The sequence below is a fragment of the Candoia aspera genome, chromosome 3 (genome assembly GCF_035149785.1).
Source record: "Candoia aspera isolate rCanAsp1 chromosome 3, rCanAsp1.hap2, whole genome shotgun sequence".
Taxonomy (NCBI): Eukaryota; Metazoa; Chordata; class Lepidosauria; order Squamata; family Boidae; genus Candoia; species Candoia aspera.
The window spans coordinates 176,547,069-176,566,356 of NC_086155.1; the positions used below are offsets into that span (position 1 = coordinate 176,547,069).

Genomic DNA, 19,288 nt, shown 5'->3' on the forward strand with positions numbered 1-19,288 from the left:
GCACAGCACTCAGATCAAGAAACATCATTTGGAGCAGAGAGAGACTGGCATGGAAGGTTGCCTGCCTCAAGCCCTGCTAAGTAAGATACAGGCTCCCCTTGCTAATAGATAGGGCGCCATCAGTCATGTGATTTTCAGTTGCTGAACTTCAGCCCACAGACAGAGAATTCAGCCTAAGGGTTGATTTTCTAAAGAAGATCAGGCTCCTTTTCAAAGCTTTCCTCTTTTCTCTTTAAGAACCAGGTTAGCATATACACCATGAAATCTGGCACATGAGTAAGACTAGGTTAGGTAGAATGATTAAAACAGCTCCAGTTCTCAATTCAGGAGATTATTAATGTTAAGGAATCTGCCAGCTACATCAGTCAAAGCTAAGATGAGTCACGTTTTGTTAATACTCAGAGAATACTTAGGAAATTCTGAAGCTGTAGTTTAGCCTGAGCAAATGAAAAAAAAATCAAAAGGATGGTCACAAGAAGCCCCTTTTTTATTGCAACCAAGAAAACTGGTAGCATTCCTATTTGTCTTGGTTTGATTTTTTCTTCTTTCTCAAAAAAAAAAAAGCTAGGCTGGTTTATCTCATTATCAAGTGTATGCCAAGAAGAATCACAATGTGCAGGCTGAAAGGAGATTGAATAATCTTCAAATTACTGTTCTACTGATTCTTATCGGTAGAGAGAAGGAAATTATTCTGTTCCTAAGGAAGGTTGGGAAAGACTTTACTTTTTGGCCAGGGGCTTGCAATTGCCTTCCAAAAGCTGGTTGGGTTTTTTATTTCTTTTTCTCTGCCTTTGGAAACGCCGGTAGAGCTTGCTTCATTGATCCACGAATCACCTTTTCTTTGAGACAGCCACCAGCAATGTTGTTTGAGGAAAATCATGGGAAAGAAAAGCACGCTGAGAAAGTAGCCATTGCTATGTGTGGTGTAAATGCTGAACTAAGATTTTACTATATTTATTATCCATCCCAGTCTTATGGAGTGGTACACAACACAGCAGAAACAGAATGAAGACAATACTAGTAATAAAGTAGTAATCGATTAAAAATATAACAAATATATACATGCCTAGAAGGGCACCTGTATACCAATCAACTGGACCCAAAAGTTCATTGAGAAAGCAAGGTTTTCACAACCTTCCTAATTCAAAAAGGGAAGGCATTTTCCAAGCTGCCAAGGGTAACATGATCCATAACACAGGGGCCACCATAGAGAAGATCTCTTGCTTCACCCTAGTTCTATCAACCTCACAAGAGGGGACTCTCAGCAGCCTTCCTAAGATGCCTGAAGTGGACAGGTGGATCTAACTCTGGCAAGGCAATGCTTGATTGTGATGAATACCAGTAATTAAATGGCATATTCTTGATTTGAAAAGAAAATGCAATGTTAAGAATAAAGAAAGTATAGTAATGGATATACAAATAACAAACATGTTATAAGTAAGAAAGAAAGGGAATAAAGACAGTTATTTTCAGTAATAAGGTTTGATAGTTTATAGTGCATATCTTCTGTGATCTGGAATGAATGATGAAATATTTGAAATGTTTATACTGAAAGTACTAAGTGTGAGTAAAGCAGTGAGAAGTGTGAGAATAGTAGTTGGGAGAGAACAAGCACAGCGAAACTTGCTATCTTTGCCAGTTTTAGAAAAATCAGTAAAGCAATTTATTATTGTTTTTATATTATTACTTTTATTTACGATTATCTTGATACAATAGCTATTCTCAATCACCTTCAGGATGATTTCTTTTAAAAAAAAAATCTTACTGAACTACATGTTGATGTGAATCATAAATTTAAAAAAAATAATTACTAGATTTGAATATCCTGTGTGGTGGATTCTGGCGCTGGCACTGGTTCCCGGGGGGAGAACGCATTCCAGGCTGATTAGAGGCTCCGCAGCCCAGACACTGTTGCTGGGGAGGTTAAGAGGTTCAAGGTAGCTCCACCCTAGAGCCTTTCTGGGTTATTTCCCTTAGGTTAGTTGAGTAGCCTTAGTCTGGCAAGATTCTGTCTATAGGGTGAGAACAATAAAAGACTAGAGTTGGAATATCAGCTCAGCATGGTTCTTGGCCTGGTTTCCCAACATACTGGCTCTATTGGCCTAATTATATTAATCTTAACTTTGATACATGCTGTATGATAACATAGTGGTTCACGCAAGCAGTTCAGGAACAACATTAATCAGCATAATAATCAGAGGGTTCTGCTTCTATATGAAAGTTTCATGCATCAACCATATACTATATTTAAATTTGATTTTCTTCACTAGAACACCTTTGTACAGTTTTCCAAATTAGAAGCACAGACACTGAAAGATCTAGAATTGACCTTTTCAGCATTTAGGTGACTGAGGAAGTAGTTAAGATGAAATAAGTTTAGGTGTTGTTGTTTTTTGCCTTGTCCTCACCCACATCTTTGGAGTACATCAGTCAACACATCTCTCAAAGGCCACATGTAGACTTGGGACTTGAGATACAGTTACCACCACTGGCTGATACTTTTTAATTCATTATTTTATATTCACTACAATCTAAGAGAGTTGCGTATACAATTTTATGCCTAACTTGAATTTATTTATTTATTTGACCAATTTGTCCCTGCCCATCTCCTCCCATCGGGGGACTTTGGCTTCTCTAATACTATATGACACTTCTCCTGGCTTTTGAGAGTGATGTTATCATGAAAGGTTGATCTTAAGCGAAGACTAGACTGGCTTCTACAATACGGAAGAGACTGAGTCTTAAGTAGTCTCCTTTAGCTTTCATTAAAACCAAAGGGCCTTAAATTAGCCATGACTGGAGTGATTTTACAAGGCATTGCCAGGAAAGGACACTGAATAGCATAATTTTCTTCATGGTAATTTATTTGTATAGTTGCAAATTAGAAATAAATATAATTTTAAAAGAAATACCATACAATGCTCAGTACCATTGTACATGTGTTAACTGCTTGTGCTATTAAAATAAAACAGTCAAAGAATATTTTTGCTAATAAAGCAAGACAAGTATTAAAGAAAAGCAGGACAGAGCTAACTTCAAAGTTCCTGCTCTCCATTTCCTCCTATACTTTACAGAAATTAAACAGATAATGAGCCTGGATAGATGACAGTGAGTAGAATAAGTATTGAGATTACAAGTGGAACGCAGGATGCTAGAGGAAAAATCGTGGTGACTCCTCCATATAGTGGTATCTGTACATCAGTGATGAAAGTGATCTCCAAACTACTGTTTCTGTCCTCCAGAGCCCCTCTCATTGCCCCAACAATTTTCATTTTCTGTTTTCAGGTGAGAAAAACCTGAAACCTTCAGCAAAAGCCAAAAATAGACCATTTTTAAAAGATGAAACTTTCTACAGAAGAAAGCCTGGTCCTGACTATGTGTATAATGCAGCCATACCCACTTTGTATCATTGTCCTGCCAACTCGTTTCCCTCACCCTCCAAAAAGAAGATAAAACATGGTCCCTGATCTTCATTGGTTACCCAACCTGCAAAATATAGTGATGTCATGACGTCATGAGTCATTCTTCTACAGGACAATCCTGATATGTCTTTTTTTCAGCTTTATTGCTGTCCTAAGTTGCACTTCTGGAGGCCCATGCTTTGTCTTCTGGCCTATTCTTCTAGATTTGTTTGCAATTATATTGAAATAAGCCTAGAGACTATCACTTTGTCCATCAGACTAAAGATCCCATTTTTTAAAATTTAAGCTGCTGCTCCAGTTCAAAACCAACAGAGGTGGCAGCATAGGAATAGGTATCCAGCCTGGCATTGAAAACAGCAGATGATTTTCTACTTCAGGAACTTTCTTAGGACATTCCCAGATACATGATTTCTCTAAAAAGGGCTACAAAAACGAATGAAATTATTTGTACTATGTTTATTTTGATCACCTACTGAAATAGCACAGGAGGTTTAGGCTGATTATGTTCCTAAAGTGAAGGAACAGACCCAACACAGGATGTTTTTGTGCAGTGGATTGGTTTGGGGATCACATGGCAAAATTGTTTAGGTCAGTGTCTTTCAAACTTGGCACCTTTAAGATGTATAGACATGGCTGGCTGGGTAATTCTGCGAGTTGAAGTCCACACATCTTAAGGGTGCCAAGTTTGAAAAACACTGATTTAGGTTATTGGAGTTGGAAAAATAAAAGTTACAGGCAGAATGTTTGATTCTGCTAACGAAAGAGTCAATTTTCTTTGCTTGTGTGACAAAGAAACATATACTAAGTTTTTAGCTATAGTAAATTTTTTTAATCCATTAAATTGTGTCTGATTCTCAGAGACTACCTGGACAATTCCCTGCAGTTTTCTTGGCAAGGCTTTTCAGAAGTGGTTTCCCATTGCCTCCTTCCTAGGGCTGAGAGAGAGTGACTGGCCCAAAGTCACCCAGCTGGCTTTCATGCCTAAGGTGGGAGTAGAACTCATGGTCTCCCAATTTCTAGCCTGGTGCCTTAACCACTACACCAAACTCGCTCACAGTAATTAATAGGATGTGCAAAACTGAGCAATTTGAGCAAATTTTCCATCTCTGAATCAATGCTCTTTGCACATTCCCAGTGATTATTCTCCTTGGAAAACTGTATTACAGTAGACCCTCAGTAAAGCAGCACCCACGGGGATTGGTAGATGCCCGATAAATGTAGTTTCTGGTTGCTTGAGAGTTACTATTAAACCCTAATACCCACTAGATGGCAGCAGAGAGGTACAGATTTTTCTCGGTTGCTTGAGAGTGCCGGTTGCTTGAGTTCCGGTTAACTGGGAGTCTACTGTGTATGTACAAACTTACCATTCCCATGTTACTGGGTCAGGGGAGAGGGGAGAGAAAGAGATTGTTTTAAAGAAATGTTTAGCCTTGTCTGATTCAAAAGGGGAAACCATACAATATGCTAAGGAATTATTTTCCAGAGTAGTAGCTGGACATAGATCCCTTACTATTATTTTATCATTGGGGAGAACTTTTAAGAGACTGTGAGTCCAAATGAAGGAGGTAATTTATATAAAAACTGAGAACACTTTCTGATAACGTGCCACTTTGTACAGGAGAGGATGATCTTGCAACCTTAATTAATCAGGTTACTCAAATGGATCAAATCTGGGTTGGGAAGAGAAGTGGAAGAGAACAGAAGACAGCACACAGTATGGGGACCTGCTTTAGAAATGTTTGGAACTATAAAAGGGAGGGTTTACAGGGAGCAGAAGAAGAATGTTTGCAAACTTTATGATCGCAGAAAGTGAAAACTATGTTTTTTTATTCATGTCTACTAGGAAACAAGGACAAAACATTCAGATTAGACTGGACACACTGTTTTGAGATTGGTAGTGAACAGAAAGGGAATTGTTTCTCTGGAGGTACATCATGCTCAGCTGAAGCAGCTCATCACAGGAGCTCTATATTTTGATAGACTAATTATTTCTCTGAGATTCACCCAGTAACCTTCCCTCCTTCATTTCTACAATTACTGAAATAAGTTAGAGATAAAGAAGAAAAAGAAGTTGGTAGTCAAGCAGTATATCCTGGCAACCAACATGTTTTTTCCAGAACTGGGAAAATTGTGAATATTTCAGACTGAGGTTTTTTTTTCTGAAGTGATAACTTGTGCCAGAGGAAGCAGATTAATAACCACTCCTAAAGATGTTTCGAGGCCTAGTTCTGATGTTGTTATGGGCTGAAGGATTAGGACTTCTAGCATCTTAATTGTGCTTAATTTATGTAGCCTGAATTAAATTAACCGTCATTTTAATAGATGTCTTCATTGATTGTGGGGGGCGGGGTGTGAACTAAGCATTCAAAATAAATATTAAAAACAATTAAACACAACAATAAATAAAAATAATTAAGTCTACCAAACAGAAATGAAAATGTTTATGTCACTTCTTGTTTCTTTGGCCTCTTTGGGAGATCTAAAAGAGTGTTATCCTTTTAGTCATTTTTCTTTCCTTAATTTTCTTTTATGCTATTTTGTCCTTTTCTATAATCCTCAGAGTGATGGTTGGTCTAACAAACTCCTAGTCTGGATGTGGCTCAAGAGTGCCCCATAGCACCTAATGTATCAACCTCACATTGAGTGACCTGAAAAACATACAGTATCTTTATAATTCTACCAAAAATCATTAAGAAGATGAGCTTGCCCCCTAGATAATTTCTGATTTTCTGTGTAGACTTAGGATGTTACATATGGAACATGGTTCTTGATTGGACAAAGCAATAGTTTTCCTTGAGAGGCTGGCTTCCATTTATCCCCAGTAGAGAGTAAATGCTCAAAAGAAGGGGGAAAAGGAGGAGGAAGGATAAGGAAGGATGCCTAGAAACAATCTGGAGGACAGCAGAAATAAATCTGGGATACCCAGAACAGCAAGACTTGAATGGAGGCATTAGGTGGTTATCACTTTATATCCATCAGGCCACAACCCAGCAAAACTGTGTAAATATAACCTATGCAGTACAGGAGTTAAATATAGAAACCTATGCAATCCTGGAGCAAATTTCCTTGTGGCTCAAAGGATTACATGTTTGGAAGTGTAGTATCTAGCATAAACATACCAGGGACTGAAATTTCTCATGTTCATGAAAAGAACATAAATTAAAACAGAGTGACTGAATATATACATTAATTGGGGTAATACGTATAGATATGAATTCAAATATGGGTGAAAGTATTGGCAAACGATCTAGATTATTACCTCCATGTAACATTTATATAGAATGTCACTTTTTTAGTATATAATTTTCTTACAAGTATACAATATCCCAGCAGAGCTCTCACTGCAGAAAGTCTGTGGTCATGGTTATGTAATATTAAGAAGGAAGACGCCTCTTGACTTTTAACAACACCCAGTGGGATCTACTGAACTCATGAGAACTACAGACTGAAGATACAATGTGGAACAGGAGTGCTTTTATATAAAGAGTTCATTGAATGCAGTTATCAGAAGGTGATAATGTAATATGTTAACATTGAACAGTTTTATTAGGTCAAGTTAAGTGCTACTTTAAAATACAGCTAAGATCAATTTATAAGTTGTTGGAGTTTGATTTTTATTGGTGATCCCCACCCTGTTTTCCACTAGACAAGGTGACTTAACTGTTCACCATTCCTGGCATGACCCCAAGGTTTAGAAGAAAAAATAACTCATATTGGAACTTTTTATCATCTTACAGCAGAACTCATGACCCCCGGAGCTCTCCCATAGTGAGAGAAGCCAAAAATATCGACCTCTTTTAGAGCTGGGGAGTTAAAAGTCTTAAAGCATCTGTATCACATTTAAAATCCTGAACCTCCCTCATAAAATGGCTCTTGGTTTGCCTGCTTTTGAAGTGCAGCTCTTGACATGCTGCACTTAGCCTGGTGTGGTCCTCAATGCAGTGGAGTTGCACATGGGTTGGTGGCTGGGAAAGGAAGGATCAAACCATTCCTGCCTGAGGGTTGGGGGGTGGGGATAGAATACCAGTAAAATTAGATTCCCAATTGTGGAAAGAATGGAAATAAAGGTAATAGCTTATGCAGGTTTGCAGAGCACTCTAAATTTTTGATTCATTATGTGTTATAAAATCTACATTAATATATTTCTCAGTATGTTTGCTAAGATGCTGATTATACATGAAAACCTAAGTAGCATTGCCTACGAGAGTCTCGGTGCTCTGTTTAGCAAGGAGATCACTGCAAGATCAGCAACAGGTTACCCTAAGGATTCTCAACCTCTAAGTGACCTGTATAGGTAAAGACCATCCCCAAAGCCTGCCCAGCTGGACTCCTCTCCCCTCCCCATCATCCCAGCCAATTGCTCTGCAGAAAGATTCCTAGAAGCATTTTAATTTTTTTAAAAAAGAATATGCATTGTACTTTTACTTGCAATTGTTTATATTGTTTGTAAACTGTTTTGGGAGGATTGTGATACTGAAATGTAGGATACAAATAATTATAAATAAATATATGAGATTATTCCATATCTGCTTGTACTTATTTAGGGAATGACTTTTCACTCCCATAGTTGGGCAGGTAGATTTTGCATGGATGGTTCTCTAAAAAGCCAGCAGATGCTCAGGCTTGTGCACAGCCCAAGATTAAGTTTAAGATTAAGGGGTTGGACGATGATTGTGAGATGTAGATTCCAGTCCCCAATCCTCCAAGGAAATTTACTGGGTAAATTTGGGCCAATCTTTCTCTCTTATCCAAGCCTATCGCCCTGGGATAAAATGCAAGAAATTCCCATTTAAGTCACTTACAGCTTGCTCTTGAAGCAAGAGGGACATAAACCAAACAAACAATAAATGTGATATTAGGGAGTGGGGGAGTCTACGTCAGGAAGCTCCATCCCTCCATTAAGATGCTGGGCGTAAGATTTTATTTAGTTCTTTCTTTGTAATATTTGATTATATAGTTTAATCCCACATATATGGTCAACTGTTGGCTAACAATAATCATATTATTGTTCTTTATGTCCAGTTGCTGATATAAAGTTCATTATGGAAACAGAGATGAGAGCTAAGGACTAAGTGCTAAAGAAGGCACTAAAAGCAATCACCCTACAATGCATTTCAGAAATGAGCAATTGACCAATGCAAAGTTTCTATCAGGCTTATTTATTTATGTATTTATGGCCTTTTAATGCTATTTCACCATGTATTACATCCCCCAAATAATTATGATTGTACATGGTCTATAAACCCTGATTTATAAATATGCAAGACCCATTTGCCCTCAGGAAACTGCAGTTTGAAAAGTGCTTATTAGAACAACTTTTAAGTACCTGTTCAAAATTCACTTCTTTCTCCAGGTCTTCCTGATACAAATGCTGGAAGAATGCTTATCTATCTATCTATCTATCTATCTATCTATCTATCTATCTATCTATCTATCTACCTACCTACCTACCTACCTACCTACCTACCTATCTATCAAACTTTATCACTGCCCATCTCCCTCCCAAGGAGGGACTTTGAGTAGTTTACAATAAAATGGAATTAAAACCAGAACAGTTATAAATACAATAAATACAATAAAAGTAAGAATGAGATGGAATCTAGATGGCCAAGAGGTCTTTATCAGACCGTGAGTATAATAGGTCCAATCAGAAGTTACTCTAGGGCACTAGCCATCCCCAAGTACGCCTATTCCCCCTCCCATTCCAAGCCTGCTGGCAAAACCAGGTCTTTAATCTTTTTTGAAAGTCCAGGAGCGAGGGGGCCTCTCACCTCTGGGGGAAGGATGTTCCAAAGGGTGGGAGCTACTGCAGAGAAGGCATGCTTCTGAGACCCCGCTTTTTGTTTTCTTTCCTCCCACCTTTTAAATATATAAATATTAAAACCATATAAAATAACATACAATATACAATAAAACATGCTTATTGTATATTATTTGTTATTTTACGTTGCCTTAATGTATTATGTTTTTACTATTTTTTTCCCAAAGTGCTTTGAGATGCTTCAGCGTAGTAGGTTATATGTAAATATATTAATAAGCAAATAATAAGGCCTATCTGGGTAGCCAAAAATTGCCTACTCAGAGTCACCCCAACTGGGTGTGATGGGAGAGGGTCTGATGGTGGGCATTCTCTACAGCAACTCCACTCCTCTGAAACAGCTTGCCTACTAAGGCAAAAATGGCTCCCGCTCTGCTAAAGATCTGGCTCTTCAGGGACTGATTGTTGGAGTCATTGGCACAAATCTTTGATGTATATGTTTAATGATTAATATATATTTTTATTAATTGTTATTTTATGTGTTATTATCTGTAAACAACCTAGAGTCCATTAGGAATGAGTCAGTTGCAATAAATATCGTACTAACAGCAGTTAATGCAATAGATTCTTAAAATCAAACATATCGAAATAGTCAAAGGCAGATGATTAAAAAGTAGCAGATACAAAACCTTGTGGCTGTGATCCTCTGGTCTGACTCTCATGGATAGCAGTTTCCAGAATGGTGAGATCGCAATAATGGAAAGCTCAAAGAGGATCTGAGGATCTGAATGATCCAAAACCCACTCAGCTTTCTGGTACATCCCACTTAGGGAGACCTAGGCAAGCTGTTCAACTAGTCTTCATATATTGCCTTCTGTTATGTACAGTGAGAAAGCTCCCACCTCCAACCCACCCCCATGGGAGAGAAATCAAAATAGTACCTTTCTACAGAAATCAGCTTTTATGTTGTCATATGTTTAGTGCAGCCTTTCCAGTCCCCACTTATGTTGGACTGAAACTCCATCATCCTTAGTCTGTATGATCAACTATCTGAGTTGAACTGTAACTCTGATAGTCTCCAGGATAGACATTGACCATGCTGATGAAGGATGCTGGGACAATTATTCTATTTCATACTGGCATGGAATGACAAGGGTTATGATCCAAGTTATCTAGATATCCCCAGGTTGGGGAAGACAGCTTTATCTTTTGTCTGAAGGGAAAAAGTATCATAAAAAATTGGTGTGACAGATTTAGAATGTAATTAAAGTGAGCTACAGCATGGCCATTTTGCTCTTACTATCAACTTGGATATCAACTTTGGTTCATCTCCCATAATTCTGGAATTAAGGCAGTTCATGCTGAAAAATCATTGAGCCTTGGCTTCTAGGCAAAACTAGCCATCCTTAATTTATTGAGAAACAAATCACTGATAAGCCAGAATTACCATTACTGATCTAGGGATGGAGGAGAAATTCATTCAGCTAACATCTGAATGTGAACTTTACCTTATCTGAACTTTCTAAACTAATACACAAAATGCAATTATTCTTCAGTACTAGTATTTTTCTGAATTTTATGATGCAGCTGTACTTCTGTCTTTTTAAATAAAAAACATACATAAATGTGTATATTATAAAACAATGTCCAGAAAAATATATATGTGCATGAAATTAACATATAAAAAGGTGTGCTAAATTAGGAAACTGCAAAAATGCAAAGTTGGGAAAATATATTTATAATTTACATTTAAATATTAATGCAGATTTTAGCTAAATATATGTATCGTAAAAAATACTTCAGGAAGAATGTGGTTTTTCATTTAACATGAATTGATCTTAATTGTTTAAATGCAGGGACTGGCAAGTTTCAGTGTTCCTCAATTACTTGAATTCCTGATCATAATTTTGGTTTGGACCATTGTTGCTTCTATTTCTATAAATGCATGAACTATTTCTGCTAATATATATTTTATGAATATTTCCTAGTATGCATACTTTTCACACATAATCTTCTTTAACTCATTTGTTTATTTTTCTAAAGTGCCATACTTACATATGTACACTTCCTCACTACAGGTATATAAACTTTTTATGTATATAGTTTAACATGGCAAACTGCATTACAAAATTAAACAGCATACAAATGCTGTCTATATAATATATTTATTGGTTTGTATATTAGGTGATTTCATACAAATTTCCTTTGGAGAATCTTCTGAAAAGAAATTAAGCTCCTAATTGGTTTATAGTTCCATATTCAAAGATACCCACATCTGAACAAAGTTAGCTTATGAGATGCTTTTTATCATGTTATTGGCATTTTCCTTTATACTTCAAAGGACTTTTGGCTGTTTGTAATCTCTAATTCATGCAAAAGTTTTTGCCCTTGCAGCATATTGGCCTCTTTGTCCTGTTCTGGCTAAAAATCTGAAAACTTCAGAGACTGCTCCTGAGCAGAACAAAGAACACAGGAATCAATTTCATTTTCTAAAAACAGCCCAAACCCTGAATGTGAAAACAGCATCTCGTCCATGACATGCCCTTCCTGGAAGGGAATCGTACTTTGTTTTCAGTGAGCTGTTCTTCTTGATACTCTTGTCTTGTGAGCTTCCATTAATAGAACTGAGAATAGAGAAATACAGAAAACCACACAGAGGGCCAGGTTGAAGTAATTTACCTACCACCAGCACACTGACTTTATACCTGTGACACTGCACACAGATGAGTATTGCATCTAATTTGGCCTGTGGATCAATGGCCTTCCTCAGCCTGGTGGCCTCCAGAAGTATTGATGGCTACTGCAAACATGAACAGCTAGGGAGTTATGCTTAACACATGGAGATGAGGGCATCCATTTGGAGAAGGCTAATCTAATCACGGAAAGGAGAAAAAAGCTCATCTCCAGCCACAGCATCATAATTGGGAGAGATAGAAAGGCTCTTATTAACATGGTGCTTGACCCAGCCTGGCAAGTAGACCAAAGGCATTGGTAAGGGAACCCAAGTGTTTTTACTCATATTTTCCCAGGAGTAGGTATAAAAAATTGTCTGGGTTTAACAGTCCCTTGTTCATTACCAGACTTAATAGGTAACTGATGTACCAGCTGAGGATTTCTGTAGGCTACATTGCACTAGTAGGCTACTCACTGTCTCCCAGGGATGAAGACAGGGTATTTCACATTTTAAGCCTCCTTCATTCTGAAAAGGCACCAAATAGGATATGTAGTTCAAAGAGAGTTGTCCCTTTCTTGTATTTCCTGTGTTAGTATTGCTGCTGCTCCTAAAATCCTTACAAGGAAAAGAAACCTATAATCCTCCAGACATTGTTGAATTACTACTTTCAGCATCCCTTACCAGTGGCAATGATTCCTGGGAAAGCTCCAACTTTTATTTCAGCAACCTTTAGAAGGCCACATCTTATCTACCTCTACTCTACTTCATTCTATTCTGCCTGAGACAAATGGCTTTATTTTCTTCATATGTACCCATTTATTAATTCAGTGGGAAGGGTGGGGAGAGAAACCAGCTATGAAAGGCAAAAGGTTTAATGGAATAAGACATATAACTCCTGTACAATCTTAATGGTAGAGATGAAGATAGAAGTCACGAGTTTCATTCAATAATCCAAAATTGAAAAAGATGAAGGATCATAAAACAGGATCATAATAGCCAGAAATGAAAATTTTAAAACCAATTTTTAAAGGAACTAGTGAAGAAAAATAGCTTAATGAATATAAGAGAGTAAATATACACTATTATTTATTTATTGAATTTCTAGGCCACCCAACCCCAATGACTATGGGTGGCCTAGAAATTAAATAACATACAAACAATGAAGTCACAGGAAAAGGCCATCATCTGGATGGAACAATCAACTCTCTTCCTCACCCACAGATATAAAAACAGAAAAAGCACCTCCCCCCATCTCCCTAACACAAGGTCTGGGGGAAGAGCCATGTTTTTAATGCTTTTTTAAAGGCTGGTAAGGTGGGGGGGGGGTCATGCTCTGGGGGGATGCTATTTCAGAAGGCAGGTGACAGACATCACCCACCTGCTAGATGGCTTGATCGATGCGACCAAGGCAACTCTTTCAGATCTTACAGGATGGGTAGAAATCATAAGAAACAAACAGTCCCTCAAATAACTAGGCCCCATGCCATATAGGGCTTAAAGGTGATAACCAGCATACATATATTACATGTAGTACTGCTATATCAAAAACAGATTAAATAGGCAAGGGGATAAAGTTGAAGCTGTTAACACAATTAAGAGTTTTCCAGTTGTTCTAACCCCCAGTGAGAGGGAGGAGATAGGCCAATCATTTCTAAGGTGTTTTGGATGGAGATGTGCTTCCTGGTTAATAATAGCATTTCCATAGTCATGGAAATAAGTATCTTTATACTGTATATCATATATGTGTGTGGAGTGCATCCAGCATGTCTAGCAAATTATTTTGCATACACAGTAAGATTAATTCCTTATTAAGGAAGAAGCCATAGGAAAATCAATTTGGACTGATGCCTAAAATGGTACAATTAGGTCAAGTTGTAAGTGATGGATTGAGTGTGCTTGCCCATACTAACCCTCAGGATAAAATAGAGTTTTTTCACCCAATTAGCTTTTTGGCACAGCTCTTACTATGAGCTTAAAGGAGCTAAAGCTGAACCTAAAGAGCCAGTTTGGTGGAGTGGTTAAGGCACTGGGCTAGAAATCGGGAGACCATGAGTTCTAGTCCTTCCTTAGGCACAAAGCCAGCTAGGGACCTTGGGCCAGTCACTCTCACTCAGCCCAAGAAAGGAGGCAATGGCAAACCACTTCTGAATCCCTTGCCAACTGCAGGGACTTGTCCAGGCAGTCAGCAGGAGTCAACATTGCTTTGAAGGTATCAAAAAACAAAATGAAGGGAAGGGTGGGTAGAAGCCCCAACAGCCTTCTTAGTAGGCCAGGAGCTATTCCTTCCATCATTTCTGAAAATTTATGGCAGTGATTCCTACCAGTTTGAGGAGGAAATACATGAACATCAAAACATAAGCTCTAAAATAAGTCTTCCACAATTTAAAAAAGGAAAGGAGCACCCCCCCCGTCCCTTCCCAGCAAGAATTTAAACATCAACCCCAACCATATATGTTAAAGGTAATGTCCACTTGGCACCATTATTTCCCCAAAATATTAAGTCCTGCTCCCAGGCAAGGAACCGGAGCTCCAGGTGAGTTTTAGTGGAGACTCCACAATTAATTGAATATAGTGTATTTCAAATCTCAGATCAGGACTGCTATGACAATTCAATGATAGTGAAAACAACTCTGCCTCTTCCCCATTTCATCAGCCCGCCCCACCCAATCATGCAGAGAGGGCATGCTACGGACCCCATCGATAAGAGAATTCCATCTGGCGGGGTCCAGGAGGCGGGCCTTCTTGGCAGTAGCACCTGCCCTCTGGAACATCTTGCCCTGGGAGGTGAGATTAGCCCCATCACTCCTACCCTTCCGGAGGAAGTTGAAGACCTGGCTCTGCCACCGGGCTTGGGGCAGGGAGGAGAATAGTCATACTTGGGGGCATACTAGTGCCTTGAAGTGCCCTTCCTATACAATGAATGAATGAGACCACAGCCATCTGGATTTTATTATATTCGGTAGCTCTGTGAAATTGTTTTATAGTGTGTTTTATATTGGAATTTTATTATATATTTATTGTTTTATATTGTAAACTGCCCAGAGTTCCTCCACTCAGAGGAGATGGGCGGTGATAAATTTGATAAATTGATAAATAAATAAATAAATGTATTTAAAAATCACTCTCATTCTCTGACATCCTCTTGGCAATAAAAATCAGGGACTCAGATCTGATGGTGGTGACAGGATTGCTCCAACTGCAGTTGTCAACAGATAATTCTATGCTTTGGGGTAGCTTTTTTTTTTTAAAGCAGTGTGTTTGTTTGTTTAAGTTTTCACACATAGCAAAAACCGAAGAATACGGAAACATTTCCGGCAGCTATGTGGAAAGAAATTCTGACAATATAAACTCTGCTTCAGAGCAAACGTAAACACAGCAGCCACAACCAAAAGCAGAAACAAAGTCAGCCGCTGCTGGGTGGATGCCTGGAGGCCTGTTGATCCCTCAGTGGTGAGGGAAAGCCCGGCTACACAAGCCCCAAAGCACTCCCCCCCTCCCCTAATTAGGACTTCACAAGCGCCAGGGTTAGCTGGCATTAAAAACTTGGCAGGTGGGCGGCTGCCTAGGGCAAAGACCACACCGCTCAACCTGGGCCAATTTACGCGGAGAGAAAACTATGACCCCTTTGTTGGTGAAAGTCCAGGAAGCCCGCGCCGAAGTGGCTCTAATGCATGTATGACTCTTGGCCTTTGCACCCTGGAGGAGAGCAGCGCGTGCTCCTGCAGGGAAGAAGTGAGGCGGCCGTCCGTGTGGACAAATACGGCGCGTGTACGTGTGTCCCAGCTTCCCGCGCTGGGTAGAAACGGCTGCTCGCTCGGTTTACGCGGCGCATCCACTTGCTGGTGCACACCCGAACGCGCACATACACGCTCTCAGGCAGTCGCCACCACCAGCAGCAGCACCCAAATCCCACTGCAAACAAAGGGAGACGGCGGCGGGGCTGCTGGAGCGGTTCCTCGCCTCCCCGGTTTGGCAAGCGGCGACCGCCCGCAGCCCGTCGGCCGTGCCTTCCTCTCTCCCCGCCCGTCGCCGTCCTCCTCCATCCCGCAGCCGCTGGTAATTCGGCAGCCGGGATCCATCCAGAGCAAGGCGGGAGGGACGTCGCCCGCGAGGGAGAAGAGGCGAGCGGGGCGAAAGACACGCACACGCGCGCGCGCGCGCGCGCAGGCACTCACACAACCAAAACAAACCTCGCCCGCCTTCACCTCGGCAGATTGTCAACAGATCATTTGCAAAGGGAATCTGAGAGCAGCCGCGACCCGCGGGGAGGCGGCGGGGGAATTCCGGGCGCCTTTGTGCTTCCCCCCGCCGGTGTTTCTGCCGAACGTGGTCGCGCCGAGTAAGGTAAGCGGGAGCGGGGGGAGCAGGGGGTTGCTGCCTTTCGGCGGAGTCTGGAAAGAAAGAAGGCGATTCATGAATCATCCCTGCTTCTTCCTACCCCGCGGATAGTTGACATATGGCTCCAAGTAGCAGCTAAGTGCGGGGAGATGCCTTCAGGTACGATTTAGAAGCAGGAGGGCGTGAGGGGGGGTCTCTCTTCCGCCCCTCCCCCCTCTTGTTTAATGCCCAGAAAAGTGTTTTGTTTTGCCCCCTTCCCTTTTTTTTTGAAAGGCGGATAGGGAGTCAGTGTCCATGCCTAGAGAGCTGGTTTTAAAGACACCACATGTCTCCCTGAATGACTGCCGCGGTTGGATTGGGGTGATTCCCGTGTAAGGTGGACCCGTAACAAACGGTGACATGCATAGTGAGGAGGACGTGCTTCTCGAGTTGTCAAAAAATGGGGAATATAAGCCCTCGTGGCCCCTGAGGTTGGCGTTAAGAATACGTGCCTCTTCTTCACCCTGTGGATTTCATTCGAGTCACAGATGCTTCAAAGAGCAGGAAGGGGGGAGAAAAAAAAATCTCCCCCCTTCTTAAACCAAGGTATGTTAAAGAGGAATAATTTGCAAGTTGTAAAATGCCCTTGCAAATGTTAGATATACTGTATGTGCAAATTGTGTTACTGAGCTGTGTACTTTTATTTAAGTGATGTGCTCCTTTCAGTATTTATGCAGTTGAGCATCTTTTTACCTAAAAACAAACTTGAGGACCAATAAGACCATGTATGCCACTTACATACATATTGACCATCTTTATAGTATTTCTTGGATTTATTTCAAGTTGAGTTACATAAGCATTAATACAAAAATAAATAGTGTATTTTACAGTCCCTTTGACATTTTCACTTGCCCCCCTCCCAGAGTCCAACTTCTTATATCCATACAAATAAAGAAAGAATAGAAATTCCTGCTTGCTCCCTTGCTCTGAAGGCAGCATTAACATTGTCAAGAGGCAGTACTGTCACTTTGCAAATAAACAGCTATCAAGCTCCTACCTCTAAGAGAAACAGACTTCAGTCAATAATCCTTCCCTGTACAGTAATGCCGAAAAGCTGCCAGGGCCAGTTTAATAGGAGAAGAAGAGCAGAAAAGTGGGCAGGCTTCTGAAGAGAGAGACCAGCTGCAGGCTTGAGAGACCTTGGATTCTAAGACAGAAAGACTGATTCTGTTCAGTTTGCCTGGCTCCTCAGAACTCTTAACTGAGGTTCATGCAAGAAAAGGAGGAAAATCTGCCCTATGCTTTCCCTCAAAACACAATCCCAGGTTAGTGTGCCTGTGATGATCATGGGTTTGAGTAATGGTCATAAAGTGGGTGTGGTGAAAAGGGTTTTCTGAAGAACCTGATGAAGATTTTGGTTGGAACGGTGAGGTACAGCCTAAAACCAAATACATTTTTTTAACTTAACACTTATCCAATTTATGGTGTATTTTCAGCTACTTCATTAAATGTTTTCAATGCACCAGTCATTCCCTATTCCATTATCATTGTTATAATAAGTATTTACCTACCTGTACTTGGCTTTTTCTGATAACTGTCAAAACATCTCGTCATTTGCATCAGGAAAGGAATGATGCTCTAAGCATCTCTACTTTTGTTTGTCTATTTTGGTTTGATGAAACATTTATGATGCTTATTTCTATTACCAATGTTTTTATAAGCTTGATTGGCATCTTGCAGCTCAGCCTCTAAAAATGTTGAGGAAAAAATAGATGTAAAAACATCTTTACTGGAGTACTTATAGTTCATGTTGCTTGCTTTGTTCCCTGATTTTCAGTACATAAAGTTCATGGTCAGTATGCATTCATTTCTGAGGGAAGAACATTTCACAAACTTTTTTTAGCTAGGAACTTTGTGGATTCTGCTTTACATTTATGTCATAATATTTTAGAGATAACTTTACAGTTCACTGTTAAAAATATAGAACAAAGATTATATTTTCTGAAAAACAGTGAAGACCTTTTGGTATTACTGTTGACCACTCCAGAAAAGATTATGTCCTTATGTATCTATAGGCCTTATGTATCTATAGTATACATTATACCAGATACAGAGAGGAAACAAACAATTAAAGAATCTAATACTGCAATACCTTAACACTTAACAATAATATATGTATACATGACAGTTATATTATCTTGCTGCCTTTTTTTTTTAATATGCATACAGACAACTATATGTAAACATTCCCACTATATAAGACCCTTTTGAAGTTAAAGTGTTCTGATTTTAAGGTCTGAATCTTGCTTCCATATATCTGATGCTTTGATTTGGAAATTAGTTCAGAAGGCCTGAACTGAATTCTTCAGATCTTGGTTTTGATGCTAACAGATTTGATAATAACCACTTCCGAAAGCAACATATAAATGTTGCTGAAAATTTTAACAAAAAAATGCAATTGAATTCATACAATACATTCAGTTACAATGCTTGGAAACTTAATAGCAATCTGTCAATAAACAGACTTACCTCTCTTGTACCATCTGATTTGGCCTCGTGGAAGAAAGAAGATTCAGTGCTGTTAAAACTTGTTGCATCAGATGACGTAATTATGAAAAGTATATTAGTTTGCTTGTTGTACTGAAAGGAAAAACAATATTCCCTCCGGAGTTTTATCTGTCATTCAAGGGCTGTTCTAGTTATCAATTTGTTTCCAGTTCAACACGTTAATGATTATCTTTAAAGTCCTTAAGAGCTTAAGTCCAGAATATCTTTGAAGAATTGCCTTTCTCCATACTTGCCTGCCTGCATCCTAAAATTCGATAAAATACCTTTTATTATAACCCTGTTGTGAAGTCCAGGCCAATAGGGTCTTTTCAGTGGCTGCACCTGAAATATGGCAAAGACTATCTAGGAAGGCATTTGCTTCACAGGGAATGCAAAATGTATTTGTTGTCTCATTTTAGCTGCTGAACCTGCCTACTTCTTACTGCCCATTTTTAAATTCTACCCTTTCCTTCTAATTTAGTTTTATGCTATTGTATTGTAACTCCCCAGATTGTTCTGCAACACAAATTCACAGTCTAAGGTCTGAGGATTGCATGGAGCCCCCACTCC

General features: G+C 39.5%; 1 protein-coding gene across 1 annotated transcript in view; it reads left to right on the plus strand.

Annotated features, from left to right (window-relative positions):
• The first annotated feature begins 15,992 nt into the window (after positions 1-15,992).
• KCNB2 (potassium voltage-gated channel subfamily B member 2) overlaps positions 15,993-19,288 on the plus strand; it is a 171,540-nt gene continuing 168,244 nt past the window's right edge. Inside the window, exon 1 of the mRNA XM_063299386.1 lies at positions 15,993-16,198. The gene's annotated coding sequence lies outside the window, so the exon portion shown is untranslated. The remainder of the gene's footprint in view (positions 16,199-19,288) is intronic.